A 15,526-nucleotide genomic window follows, 5' to 3' on the forward strand; every position below is an offset into this window, starting at 1 on the left:
CTTTACTAAAAAGTTTTCAGCTAAGTGTTCTCCTTTCTCCCTACCCTGACTTCCTTTAAGAATATATTTTTAATTTCATAATGAACATCAGTGGAAGATCTTAAAAAAGAATCATAAACTGAGTGGCCATATGAAAGAATCTAAATCACTAATTAAAAAGAAATATAGATCACAACAAACCTGTGGTTTCACTTCACTTCTAAACTTACCAGTTTAGAAAGAATGACATAAACTACAGATAGCCAATGTTGGAGGACTTGTGAAAAGATGAATATACTAACACAATGTGTGACCTGATAGAACCATTCTGAAAAGCATTTTGGAATTTTGCACATAAAGTGGCAAAAATGCCCACACTCTATGACCCAGAGATTCTATCGCTATGCATATATCTCAGGGAGGTCACTGACTAAAAGAAAGTCTCCTTATACACCAAAATATTTGGGTCATCAGTTCTTACTTGAGTTGCAGAGAGCTGGAAACAAACTGGATGCCCATCAGTTGGGGAATGGCTAAATAGAATTAACAGGAATGTATTGCAGTACTATCATGCTTTAAAAAGCAAAATTAAAATATACTATGAATCCAGAGAACAATGGAAAGACATAAATTGATGCAAATGAAAGAAACAAAACCAGGAAGGCAATACACACAATGACAACAACAGTGTAAATGGAAAGTACAACATCAAAATATTTGTAACTGGATGTTATAAAGCTATTTAAAAAACAAACAAACAAGGTAAGAGTAGGATGAGCCACTGGATGACTCAGTGGATTGAGAACTACAGCTGGTCCTAGAGATGGGAGGTCCTAGGTTCAAATATGGCCTCAGACACTTTTGGTTTTTTCTCTTTAAGAAAGTTCTTTGTTGGGGGCAGCTGGGTGGCTCAATGGTTCGAGAGCCAGGCCTAGAGATGGGAGATCCTAGGTTCAAATCTGGCCTCAGCCACTTCCTAGCTATGTGGCCCTGGGCAAGTCACTTAACCCCCATTGCCTAGCCCTTACCACTCTTCTGCCTTGGAACCAATACACAGTATTAATTCCAAGATGGAAGGTAAGGGTTTTTAAAAAAAAAATAAAAAAAAGAAAGTTCTTTGTTATAAGGAATGGCCATTTGAGAAGGGATAAGAAGTATATAAAAAGAGATCTAGGTATTGTGAAACCAAAAGATATCAATAAAAATCGGTTTTAAAACCATTAGAGAAAAATGCAGTGGGAGAATTAAGAAATTAACTTTAAAACCAACTTGGATAAAATTCATTTCCCACAAAGTCAAGAATGCTTTTGCACAAACATATTTGCCCACAACTTTCACATATTTAAGTAATAACTGACAAAGAAATTGATAAAATCAAAATAAAATTATTCCCTCTTGCACATAAAAGGTACTTAATATATTTCTCTTGAATTGAATTGAAAAGCAAATAGTTCATCCCTAAGAAATCCTCAGAATTTTTTCCAAGGAACAAAGCCAAATGTTTGAGAATTATTTTCACAAGTAACAAATTAAGAGGAAATGGCATTTAAAAATTTAAAGTAGTAGATTACCAGAAATTTCAGGTATTTATGCATGAAAGTGTCTTGTTGGGGGAAGGGCACCAAAAGGGAAGAAGTAGGAACCCTTTAAAAGCAGCAGAAGCTTTTGTAATAAACTGGCTCTTTCCCTCTTCCTTCTCCACTCCCTTCCCATCCTACTCCCCAGCCCACCTCAGAATTCTGAATAGATTGTCTAGAAAAATGCAGAGCTGGAATTCCCCACAATTTCAATAAACTGTGCTAGATTATAGGTTTCTGAAGAGCAGGAACTTGTTTTCCTCATCTTACAGGTCTCCTAATTTAACAAGTTTTTAATAAACATTCAAGAGTGAGCAAATTCACCAATGAATGCATTAATGAAAGAAAAATGAATGAATTAATGATGATTCTATTCTGTCTAGACTAGCCTAGTAAATATCAGGAACACTCCTGGCTCTGTGAATTTGTTTCACCTGGCCTTGCATATTGGGTCACACATATTTAACAGAAGCAGCAACAATAGAAGAGGAGAAAACCCCAGAGCTCAGGGGAGGGAGTCACCTTGATTGTCTCTTGAGCCTCAGAAGTCCTTATCTCAGATTACTTGGTGGAAAGAAGCAGTTATGCAAAGCATCACCAGGGATATTGGATTTCTTACAGGTGATCAGTGAGGTGTGAACTTGAAAGCTTATGCTCCGGGTTCCAGTTTATGTGTTGATGTGATACTTTTGCCTAGGCTAGTGAAGACAATATGAAGGTTTAAAAAAAAGCAACACAAAAAATCCAGATGGTTAACTCAGGTCACTCACTACTAGAAGACAGACCGTGGCAAAGGTGGGCCTCTACTAAAAAAGGAAACAGGTTGAGTTAGCACTTTGTGCCAGCCATTATTAATAACCGTAATAATGGCATTTACATAGAGCTTTGAACTTTACAAACTACCTTATAATATTATCTCACTTGATCCTTTCAACAACCCTGTGAAGTAGGTGGTATTATTATCCCCATTTTGCAGATGAGAAAACTGAGGCAGACAAAGAATAAATGACTTGTCCAGGTTCACACAACTAATATGTGTCTGAAGCTAGAATTGAACTCATGTCTCTTCCTAGGGCTTTCTCATGGTTTCTTGTGACTTCATGTGACCATGAGCTGACAGTACCAGGAAGGCAGGCCCTTATAAGGTGCAAAGGTAAGCCCAGCTTCCTGGACAGGCTTATTGACCTCAATTTAATCAGTTTGATTCAACAGTTTCTACTATGCATAAGTCATTGTATCAGGTACTAAGAACACAAAGATGAAAAACCAGTTCCTATCTTCAAAGAGTTTACAGACTTCTGGGACAGTATACATTCTGAGCACAGCAGCATATGATGTGAGAGGGCAAATAGTCAGACAAAGGGCTCTGGGAAAATGAGAGGAGAAGTCTTCCTACTCGAGAGCTCAGGGCAGATTTCATGGAGGAGGCCCTACCTGTTAGCCATGAAGGGTTATAACAGGTAGAAATGAAGACAGGCTTCATTCCAGGCTTCTGGTTAGTCTGCATAGGAAGACATGAAGACCATAGGTGAGAGGCTGAGATAGGGAGCACTGAGTGCATGAAAGGGTTAAAAGATGAACTAAGCTACAAAGGTCAATTGGAGTCAGTGGTGAAGGACCTTCAATACCAGGCAGAAGAGCTTCTGTTTTATCCCATAAACCAGTAGTGTCCAAGTTTTTGTTCACATCTATGTCAGTCAAAAAGTTGACTCAACAGATTGAGATCCAGACCTAGAGGTCCTGCATTCAGAACAGGCCTCAGACACTTCCTACCTGTGTGACCCTGGGCAAGTCACTTAGCCCCCATTGCTCAGTCCTTACTGCTCTTTTGCCTTGAAACCAATACACAGTTGATTCTAGAATGACAGGTATGGGTTTTAAAAAAACTATATGCATGTATGATTATATTAACGTAATGTATATTATAAAGCACACAAACTAGACATTTTAAAAAGAGATAATTTGGAGGAGTTCACCAGAGAATCCAAAGACGCCAGCAAGAACCAGCAGGATGATGGTAAAATGTTTAGAACTAATCTGGGAGACAAGCAAGAAAGATCTCACTGAATACCTATCTCATTTTGGAGAGGTTGTAGACTGCACAATTAAAACAGATCGGGAAGATTGAGGGGATTCAGATTTGTGCTTTTCAAAGATGCTGCCAGTGTTGATAAGGTTCTGGAACTAACGAACACAAGTTAGATGGCAAGTTGATAGACCCTAAAAGGGCTAAAGCTTTAAAGGGAAAGGATCCCCACAAAAAAGTATTTGTTGGCAGACTGAGCCCAGACACATCCGAAGAACAAATCAAAGAATATTTTGGAGCATTTGGAAAGATTGAGAATATTGAACTTCTTATGGACTCAAAAATAAATGAAAGAAGAGGATTCTTTTTTATTATATGTACAGATGAAGAACCAGTAAAGAAATTATTAGAAAACAGATATCATTAGATTGGTTCTGGGAAGTGAAAACAAAGTTGCCCAACCCAGAGACAACAACAACAGAAAGGAGGGAAGGAAAGGTGCTGTGGCTGGTGGACTTAGGGGTCGTGGCTGAGGCTAGAGCCAAAACTGGAACCAAGGATTTAGTAACGATTATGATCAGGAATATGAAAATTACAATAGTTCCTATGGTGGTGATCAAAACTATAATGGCTATGGCAGATATGATTATACTGGATATAACTATGGGAACTATGGATATGAATAGGGATATGCAGACTACAGTGGTCAACAAAGCACATATGGCAAAGCATCCCGAGGGGGTGGTAATCACCAAAACAATTACCAGCCATATTAAAGGACGACATGGAGGAAACAGGTATAGATCCTATAGCAACCTTATCTTGCAGGGAGACGACATTGAATGGAGAGTGGTCTTCTATTGATCTGAGATGACTATTTTGTAAAAGACTTGTAGTGTACATGTCCCAACTGTGTCCAATTGTATATAGTGACCAATTTAGTTTTCTTGTTTTTACTTTGTCCTTTGCCATCTGTGTTATGGCAAATGTGGATTTGTATTTATACAAACTTTATTTGTATAATTTCATGTTAAATGATCCTCAACAATAAATTGCTTGTGATTGTTTAAAAAAAGAATTAAATAAATGAAGTGTTTTCATTTAATTTATTCTATAAAAAATATTTTTTGTTTCTGAGAGCAATGTGATTGACTATGCTTCATTATTTCTTTAAAAATCCCTCTGTATACCTTGAGATACAGTGTAGACTCATAAATAATAATTTGTTAATAATTATTCAATTTTTAATCCACATGAATTGAGCAGAAAAACAGATAATTTTCTTTTTTTCATAGAATTGTTTTGTTTTAAATGTATGCAATACAACAATCAAATCATACTCATATTTGAATATTTCCCTTGTGTTTTTGTGTGCATGTTGGCCTAAGTAAACTAAGTGAACTAGAAGGTCCCTGGAATCGGAGTAAAGTGGTATCAGTCTGGAAAGGGAGGTGGGGGTTAGGCTATGAAGGATTTTAAATGCCAAATGGAGGAATTTCTATTTTATCCTAGAGAGAATAAGGAGCTGCTGGGTTTTATTATCTAGCATGGTGATGTGGTCAGTCTTGTGTTTTAAGAAAATCACTTTTGCAGATGTGCAGAAAATGGATTGGAGAGGAGAAAGACTTAAGGCCCAGCTGTTAACATAGTACCTAGCACAGAGTGAGCACTTATAAATACTCCTTGACTTGACTTGAGGCAGAAACCAATTAGAAGACCATTGCAATAGCCCAGATGAAAGATGATGAGGGCCTGAACCAGATTGGTGGTTATGTGGGTGGAGAAAATGGGACATTTGTGAGAAAGATTATAGAGCCAGAAACCACAAGATTTGGCAATTGCATAGATATATGGAGTAAGTGAAAGTGAGGAGTCAGGAGGACACTGAGGTTATAAACCTTGGTGACTTAGATGCTGCTGCCTTTGACAGAAATAGAGAAGTTTGGGAAAAGGGTGATTTTGTAGAGGAAAATAATGTAATGGGCTATGTAGTGTAATTCACAGCCCACTTGTGCTTGCTTATCCCATTTGATTCATTCAGTTGCACCCAAAATGAAAGGGAGATGGGTGGGGTGCTCTTAATCATCAGTCACTGCCTTGAAGTACCTACCCCAGTCACATGGTGATCTGGGGACAAAGGGGCAAGTATCATTAGAGGAAAGGGGGAGTTTTCCTCATGGCACCTGTCTGGCTGTGGCTGTTAGTGCCTGGGTCAGTGTTAGTTTATAATTGCCCCCAAGGGACCAAGGCCCAGTTGTAGAAAGGATGAGATGTGACTCATCTCCCCGTCTAGCTCTCGTTGATTGATCTGACAATCCTTGGTGTCAGACTGTGGACCCCAAGGGACCTGAGCCCACACTTAGGAGCTAATTGCTATAGACTAGAGGTTTTCAACCTAGATTTCAGGGTGTCTTGAATGGAAAAGAACATGACATCTTTATTTTTACTAACCCCTAACCAAATGGATGACTTCTTTCATTTGTGAATCTAAGCAACATACTTTTATTCTGAGAAGGCACTATCATCTTCAGCAGACTGCTAAAAGGGTCCGTGACAAAGAAAAGATTAAGAACTGCTATAATCAGTAGAGAATCATTGAGGCCACTGATGATCTTTAGAGCAGGTGTGAGTACCAGAATTCTGAGCTTCAAACTAAGGGGGGTTGCTTTTCCTAGCTAAAGGCAGGTGAAGATAGAAAGGAAAGGGAAAACCTCCTCTACAGCTGTAATGTTATATATCCTTAGTAGTAGTAGTAGTCCCTCCTGACCATTCTCTTGTCAGTCTAGGCCTAGCACACATACACATATACTGAACCTCTGATTTCCTTAGCAGGGCATGAGCCATCTGAGTCACATGGGTTTATCCAAGACTAGTCACAATAGCTCTGTTTGGCAGCTTTCTTGACCCACTCACAAATATCATATTCCATTAATTTCATTTGAAAAGGGCATAACCTTGGTCCTGGGGTCAAAAGATTTGGACTCATCCTACCCTCACACAGACCCCATACACTTCAGTTATTACTAAATGGAAATTTTCCCCAATAAGATAATGATGACTTGTTCTTTTCACTCTCTCCTTAATGTGGTCTTTCTCATCCCTCCTGATTTCTGCTCATAGAATCCCTCTCTTTCTTCAAGATATAGCCAAAGAAACACCTTCTACACACAAATCTCTCCTGATTCTTCCAACCACTAGTTGGAGAAGTTCCTGACTATCTTGTATTTATTTTGAATTACTATGTATATAGTTATCCCAACTATAATGTACACATTGTGTGTTCTAATAGGATTTAGGTCTCTTGAGCATAGGGATTTCTTCATTCTTTTTATTTGTATCCCCAGAACCTAGTACAGTGCCTGGCACACAGTAGGTACTTTAGTGCTTCTTGTTAGTTGATAGATGGCTGCCCCTGCAGGGGCTGTTTGGGTAGCATTCTATTTGAGTTGTTACTTCATTAGGGTTCTCAGTCTCTTAGATAGGAAAGACTGCTGAAATTGTTCTCTTGTAACAAATTCTTATTTTTAAAAGATTCAAAAGTTCATAAGAATCAGCATGTCAGAACCAGGAGGAGCCAGAAATCATCATTGCTTATCCAGTCCCTGTGTGGTGCAGGTATAGCAGTGGTAACTATACATTAATGTCTTTCATCAAGATTTAATGGAAGTTGTGAACTGGAACAACCTCCAGGAATTGATGCAGAGTGAGAGGAGCAGAACCAGGAGAATATTGTAAATGGAGACTAATACACTGTGGTATAATCGAACGTAATGGACTTACTTCTCTACTAACAGCAATGCAATGACCCAGGACAATCTAGAGGAAATTATGAGAAAGAACTGTGGAAGTAGAAAATGCAAAAGAAAAACAACTGCTTGATCACATGGGCCGATGGGGATATGATTTTGGATGTAGAGTCTAAACAATCACTCTAGTGCAAATATTGATAATATGGAAATAGATCTTAATCAATGACACATGTAAAATCCAGTGGAATTGCTTGTTGGCTACAGCCAGGGAGGAGGGGGAAGAACATGAATCATGTAACCATGGAAAACTATTCTTAATTAATTAATTAATTTAAAATGTTCCATTAAAAAAAGATGTAATGGAAGTAATATTGTCTTTAGCAGTAATTAATACATATAAGGCAGCATGATATGGTTAGAGCACTGGATTGGGAGTTAGGAAAGACATGGGTTTGAATTACACCTCCAGCATTTAACTGGTTGTGTGTCCACAAACAAGTGACTTATCCTCCTTAAATTTCTTTTTTCATATCTGTTAAATGGAAACAATATTTGTAGTACTTACTCCATAGAATTGTTCTGAAGATCAAAGGAAATAATTTATATCCAGCATTGTGTGAACCTTAACATCCTATATACATTTCATCTATCATTGTTACTGAGGTAGGCATTCAGGGAAATACAAAAATGAGATGACAGTTCCTAGCCACAAAAAGCTTCCAGTCTAAGAGGGTAGTTTACAGTCTAGAAATCTATAAATATTTTTATTCCTACCACACACAAAAAAAAAATACTCTAGTCTAAAAAGCTACTTACTGAAGCCTTCTCTGTAAATTTATTTCACTGTAGATCATAGGTCAGATATATGTAGTAATAGCTATGTCAGTCCCATAGAGGAAGTCTGCAGTATGTGACTTCTATTTGTCAATCAGGAAAGCAGTTTGTATTTGATCTTATGTTCCCAGGATTCAATTTTGATACACTCAAGCAGTTTCCATCAACTTTCTGTGATCTGAGACCATTTAGCAGCATAAAAGTCATTTGTTACATATAATCCCTTACCCACTCCTCATGTCCATGGAGCAAGACATCTACTATAAATGCAAAAACCTATTGTTGAAGCCACATTTAAAAAGACCCTGGAACAGCTGAACAAATTATAGTATATGGTTATAATGAAATATTTTTGTGCTATAAGAAATGATGAATAGGATGAGTTCAGAAAAACCTGGAAAGACTTATATGAACTGATGCAAAGTAAAGTGAGCAGAACCAGAGGACAAAATGATCACCCTAGTGCAAATATCAATAATATGAAATAGGTCTTGATCAATGACACATGTAAAACCCAGTGGAATTGTGCGTCAGCTACGGGAGGGGGGTGAGGGGAAAAAGGGAAAGAACATGAATCATGTAACTATGGAAAAATATTCTAAATTAACTAATTAAATAAAATTTTCTCCCAAGAAAATAAATAAGAACCAGAGAACAATGTATACAGTAACAGAAATATTATATAATGAACAGCTGTCAAGAACTAATGTATTATCAGCAAAGCAAGGGTATAAGATAACCCCAAGGAACTCATGATAAAAAGTGCTATCTAGTCAAAGAAGGAACTGTTGTGGAGTCTGATTGCAGATCAAAACATGCCATCTTCCACTTTATTTCCTTCATGAATTTTTCATTGTATATGTAATATGTCTTCTTTTATAGGATGAAGAATATGGAAATATATATTGCATGAAAGCACTGTATTAACCTATATCAGACCATTTACTGCCTCAGGAAGGGGAAGAAGAGAATCTGAATCACAAAATGTCAGATAACAATTTTCAAAAAGTGTTTTTATATGTAATTGAAAACAAATTTTAAGAAAGACCCCAGCAAGTATTTTGAGAAGTCATCTCTTCCCCAAACTCTGCTAAAATCTTCTTGCCAGATCCAGAAATCTCAGGGTGCTTGTTACCAGGAACACAGCATAGGAACCAAAGCTACTGAAAGTCCCCTCTTAACCATCAACCACAATTCCTCTCAGTTTCAGTCTGTATAATGACAAGTATACAGTTAACAGTTGTGTATTGAAGGAAGGCTAAGCAAGTAATCTATATTCTACTGATTGGCCTAACTCTGGGGTGTCCCAGCTGACCTCAAGACTCCCTAAACTAACTATCCTAAATATTCTTCTCTGCCTGACCTTCAAACCAGCAGTCCTGGCCTAGACCACACTGTCTGGATTGATGAGCGAGTGATCTCACTATATCTATTTTACTCTACCCAGTCTGTCCCAGACCACTAGAATACAACTCTCCACCCCATTCATCTTGCCATTCTCCTTGCCTTAAAAAAAACCTTTAAAATCCTTTAAAAAAGGATCCTTTTTAATTTATCCTTTAAAAAACCCTTTGGGGTCATCTGGACAGGAGCTCAGTGGATTGAGAGCTAGGCCTAGAGGCAGGAGGTCCTAAGTTCAAATCTGGCCTCAGACACTACTTATCTGTGTGACCCTGGGCAAGTCATTTAACCTCCATTGCCTAGCCCTTACCATTCTTTGGTTCCAAGGCAGAAGATGAGGGTTAAAAAAAAAAACTTTTATTACACTCTACCATCCCTTCAAGCTATCATCCTGTATCACTTCTTTCTCAACCAAATCCTTGAAAAAACTGTTTACACTTGCAGCCTCTGCTTCCCCTTCTCTCATTTGCAGTTTGGCTTCCCACCTCATTTCTCAATTGAATCTGCTCTTTCCAAAGGTACCAATGATAACAATTTCCACATCAGATTGTCTTTTCGTATCCTTCTTTACCTGTCTTCTGAATTTGACATTTTTGACTACTCTCTCCTCTCTGGCTTTTTGTTACACTACTTTCTCTTAGTTTTTCTCCTATTTGTCTGACTTTTCCTTTTCCATCTCTTTCTCTGGCTTATCATCCATATCATGCTCACTAACTGTGGATGTGCCCCACAGTTCTCTCTTATGGCCTTCTTTTCTCTTTGTATTCTCTTTCTTCATAACTTCATTCGCTCCTGTGAGTTTAGCTGTCATCTCTATTCAGATGACTCATCAATCTATTTAGTGAGCTCAAATCTCTCTCCTTTCTCTTTAGACCTGCCTCACCAGTTGCCTAATGGACTGGATGTCAAATGTAACATGTCCAAAACTGAACTCTTTATCTTTCACCTAAAACTTTCCCCTCTTCTAAACATCCCTATTTCTGTCAAAGACAACACCTCTAGCTGCCCAGATTCATAACCTCAGCATCATCCCTTTTACCATACTCTCCCTTTCCCCATTTATCCAGTTGGTTATCTGTTCTTGGAATTTCTATTTTCATGTCTTTTACATATGATCCTTTTTCTCTATTCTTCCAGATACCACCTTAGGTTAGACTTTAATCACCTCTCACATATATTATTGCAGCACCTCTTGGTTGGCCTTCCTGCCTCCAGTCTTTTGCCACTGTTCTTAAATACAGACCTAAAAACATTATTCCCTTAGTCAATTTCTGTGACTCCCCATTGCTTCTAGGATAAATTGTAAACTTCTCCATTTAGTTTTAGCCTTTCACAACCTATCCCCCAACCTGTCTTTCCAGTATCACTGGACATTATGCTTCCTCCTACACTCTGTGATCTGACCAAACCAGCCTTCTCTCTGTTCCTCACACAGGAAAATCCTCTTTCTACTCCTGGGCCTTTGCACTGTCCATCCTTCATGCCTAGAATGCATTACCTCCTCATCCCCAATTCATAGAATCTTTCTCGTCCTTCAAGGTCCAGTTCAAGCACCACCTTATGTAGGAACCATTTACTGATTTCCTCCAATCCCTGGTTCTCTCCCTTCCACATGATCTTGTATTTATTGGCTGTTTTGTATTTATTAGTATTTATTTTCTTTATTTTGGGTATGTTTATGTATGTACTTGTTGTCTTATGCCTAGAATGTAAGTTTCTTGTGAGCAGATACTATTCATTTATTAAATGTATATCTCCAGTACCTAGCACAATGGCTGGTGTATACTAGGTGCTTAAAAACTGCTCATTCATTAGCTGACAGATTCTTCTAAGCTTTTTCAAGACTCCGAGAAGGGTCTTCCCAATGCACTATAGACCTTCCTCTATATCTTAGATACCATTGCACCACTTGGACTATTTATTTGTTATCCGTTACCCTCACTACATGACAAAAAACAAAGAGGTTAGCTGATCATCCCACTAGATCAAGGGGTGAAAATTAATTCAGTTTGACAAAAATTCTTCAAGCACCCACCTTAGATACTTCCTAGCTATATGACTCAACCCCAGTTGCCTTAGTCCTTACCATTCTTCTTCCTTGGAAATGATTCTTGCATTGATTCGAAGGCATAAGGTAGGGATTTTTTAAAGGAAAAAAAAAGATACTTTATTGAATACCAGGGATACAGAAACAAAAGAAGGAAATTATTCCTTATCTCAAGAAGCTCACAGTCTACCAGGGGAATGAATTCATACAACAAATTGATTCAATGCCACAAACATTTATTATGTACCTGATATGTGGAAATTTCCCTACCAACCTTACTCAGTTTAACCAAAATAAGGAAATCCACAATATTCCAAAATGCAAAAACAGAAAAGCAACAAGATCTCAATGTTGAAATTTGCTAGTCACCAAACAAGGAAATCAGATGAGAATTATGGCCAAAGTAAGAAACAGTTTCCAGAACTGGAGCATGAAAAAGACCAGAGGGTGAGCATACAACAGTTATCCTACCTTTCCTCCAAGTTGCAATGTAAAATAATCACTTCTTGAGCCAAAGTATGTGTGTTAGTAGAGAGAGGAAGCAATAGCAATTAATTAAGCCTCAGTACACTGAAGTCATAGATAGTTCATTTTTTTTCCTTTTTTTATTTTTTTTCAAGATTACCCAACAATGCAATAATCATTTTCTGACATTTTGTGATCCCACTCCCCAGGAAGACTGGTAAGAGGATATAGGTTGAACATGTGCTATAATTCAATACATATGTCCATGACTTTCATGTTGTGAAAGAAGACACAGAGGCCATATAGTTTTTTAAATGCCTCTTAGGGGGATACAAAAAAACTGAACCTAACCTAGCTTAGCCCTTTATGTTGGACATTAAGGAAATACCTTGGGTAGCATTTTCCTTGCCTGTTCTCTCTTTCTAACTATTCCAAAATATTTCAGACATTACTAATCTCCCTACCTATCCAGAAGAGTACAGCCTCCTAAAATGTAAATGAATGAGTCCCATCCCCTCAAGTGGTAACAATTTTGCTAAGCATTTTCTCAGTGATATTAGAAATAGGAAATGATTTCTGAGATGGCTTTTGAGCACATATGACTCTCTAGCAAATATGTTCCAAAGTAGTCATTAGAGAAGGTCTCAGGCCCCTTAAATTATCTCCTTGCACAGTATATTCTGGGAAATAGATTCAAGAACCTCTGCCCCTACCTAGGTCCCACTAAGCTGGTAGCTTGTCCTTTTTGTTGACCTTGCCATCAAAAGAAAGAGATAATCTTGGGTAAGCTGTCAGCATTTGCTTTTTCAGTAGTTCCTTCTTTTGAGAAGAGTTTTGAGATTTCTAGGTACCCTCTTTTCCCAGGGAGAAAAACTAATGGGGTTGTATTCCTGGGCTAATATTTTATTCACTATGAACCCTGCCTTCCTCTCAAGTATTCTGAAAGATTTGCTTTTCCTAATGACCAGGAGTCCACTGTGGAAGGAGCTATTTCAGGAGAAAGTCATCTTTTTCCTGAGTGATGTATTTGAGATCTAGGTTTTCTATGTAAGGACATTTTGGAATGCCCTTTTATCTCTTTGGGAGAGCCAAAGCTGAGGAGAGAGGGTCTTATGTACCCTGAGAAGGAAAGGCGATTGGTTGAGACCACATATGAAGAGTGGGAGATGTATAACACTACTTCCTTTGTTGTGAAGACAGGATAAAAATAAGATGATAGCATTGACATAGGACTTTCAAGCTTACAAAGTGCTTTCCTCACAATCACCTTGTGAGGTAGGTACACTGTCATCAATTTTCAGGTGGATATTGTGGTACAGAGAAGCTATGAGACTTGCCTTTGGTCTCTTAGCCACTTAGGTTATAAACCCAGTCTTGATTCCCTTACCCTGTCCTATTTTCACACCACCAGAGAACCACAATAATAATAACTCATAAGTATACCGCACTTTAGGGTCAGCTAGGTGGCACAATGGATAGAGTGCCAAGCTTGGAATCAGGAAGATGTTCATTCAAATCTGGCCTCAGATACTTCCTAGATGTGTGATCCTGAGAAAGTCACTTAATCCTGTTTGCCTCAGTTCCCTCATATGTAAAAAGAGCTGAAGAAGGAAATAGCAAAGCACTCCAGTATCTTGGCCAAGAAAATCTCAAAAGGGGTATTAAAGAGTTGGACACAACTGAGATATGATTAAACCACAATATAACACTTTCACATTTACAAAGTATTTTCCTCACAACCCTATCAGGTAGGAAGAGTTGTGCCCATTTTAGAGAAAAGGAAACTGAGATTTAATTTTGTGATTATACTGCTAAATTTCAAAAACTGGGACTCTACTGGACTGAACTCTTAAGTGTAATATGCAACAGCAGAATCCCTAATTTGCTTCTTCATTTCATCTAGGGAAAATAACACTTCCACTCCACTCCCATGCTACTTCCAAACTTTGCCTTTCCTTCTTCTCTGCAGAGGAGCTGACAGTTCTCTGCTTCAAGTTCCCATGACCAAGGTTTGTACTTGAAAGTCAGTATTTGAAAGGTTATCTGAGATCATGCATTCATTATTGTCATAGATGAAACAAGGACTTTTTTGCATTGAAAGTCTCCAAGTAAAGATCACCCTTGCAAGCAATGATGTTGTAAGGGAACAACAGCCAAAGACAAAATTAGGCTAGAGATATAGAGGCTTAGGAGAATAAAATGAGAGGCAGAAATAAAAGATGTCGTCACTTCCCCATATCTGTTTCTATCTCACTGTGTTGTTTTACTGCTTGTCACCAGAATAGAGAAATTAGAGGAGCAAAACAAGAGGCCCGCCAATTCACAAACTGAACTGTGGATTGCATGTAGATGTTGTGGGATTTGGAATTGGAGAGAACTTTGATGCTTACTTAAAGCCAGGAAGAAAGAGTAAGTTATTGGAGGCCCATGATGATAGAGCAAATTATATGGATCCATGAAAGATCAGTTTGGCCTGAAATTGAGCCTCCTTTGCCCACTAGATGCCAAGAATACATATACTCTCCTTATTGAGCAAGAGGACTAGTCAGGCCTTCCTGTTCTTCATAAAGCCATGGAGCCCTGGGGCCTTTCCTAGTAGGACACTAGGGAAGAAAGCAAATATTTTCCCAGGGTCATTTTCCTGCCCCTTAATTCACATTCTAGCAAATCTGGCCAACTTCTTCTGATCAGAGACCTTCATCATCTGCTCTCCATGTACCTGGGTATTTCCAGACTCTGTACTACCCTTCAGCAAGACCAATTTTGCATGGATAGTATTCGTTCCATTTAGAAAGCCTCTGCATGCTGTTGTTCTATCTAGAATGTCCTTTCCTCCTATCTATGCCCCATCCTGTCTCCGTGAAGCATCATCTCATTTTACCTGACCTTATGTGATACCCAGGAAGTAGGTATACCTAATACTTGTTTTTCTGCCTTTGCTTCTGTCTCATAAAGTGATGGCTGTACTGCTTACCACAGCTAACCCCTCTACAAGCACAAGTGATCCCATTTTCTCCAACATATTGCCCTCTCTGTCATCCCTCACTCTGTCATTTTCATCCTCTCCTTGTCTACCAGCTCCTTCCTTACTGCCTACAAACATGTTCATGTCTCCTTCATCCTAAAAAAAAACTGTCACTCACATGCAATACCCAGTGGAATTGCACGTCAGCTATGGGAGGAGAGGGAGGAATAGAAAATGATTTTTGTAACCAAGGAATAATGTTTGAAATTGACCAAATTTAAAAAATAAATAAATAAATGGGGGGGGTGGACTGTCACTTACTCTTTCTATACCCACTATCATCCCATATCTCTTCTCTCCTTTGTGACTAATCTTGAAAATTTGAATCAAACAATAAGTGTCTCTATTTTCTCTCCTTTCACTCTCTTTGGTCTGGTTTCTGACCTCATCATTCAACTGAAACCACTCTTAAGTTACCAGTGA

General features: G+C 38.3%; 1 protein-coding gene and 1 pseudogene across 11 annotated transcripts in view; both read left to right on the top strand.

Moving 5' to 3' along the window:
- Positions 1 to 15,352, top strand: part of LOC130456473 (heterogeneous nuclear ribonucleoprotein D-like) — a 29,760-nt pseudogene extending 14,408 nt beyond the window's left edge.
- EXD3 (exonuclease 3'-5' domain containing 3) overlaps positions 1 to 15,526 on the top strand; it is a 490,105-nt gene that overhangs the window by 339,598 nt on the left and 134,981 nt on the right. The window lies entirely within an intron of this gene.

The sequence above is a fragment of the Monodelphis domestica genome, chromosome 1, assembly GCF_027887165.1.
Source record: "Monodelphis domestica isolate mMonDom1 chromosome 1, mMonDom1.pri, whole genome shotgun sequence".
In the NCBI taxonomy this organism is placed as follows: Eukaryota; Metazoa; Chordata; class Mammalia; order Didelphimorphia; family Didelphidae; genus Monodelphis; species Monodelphis domestica.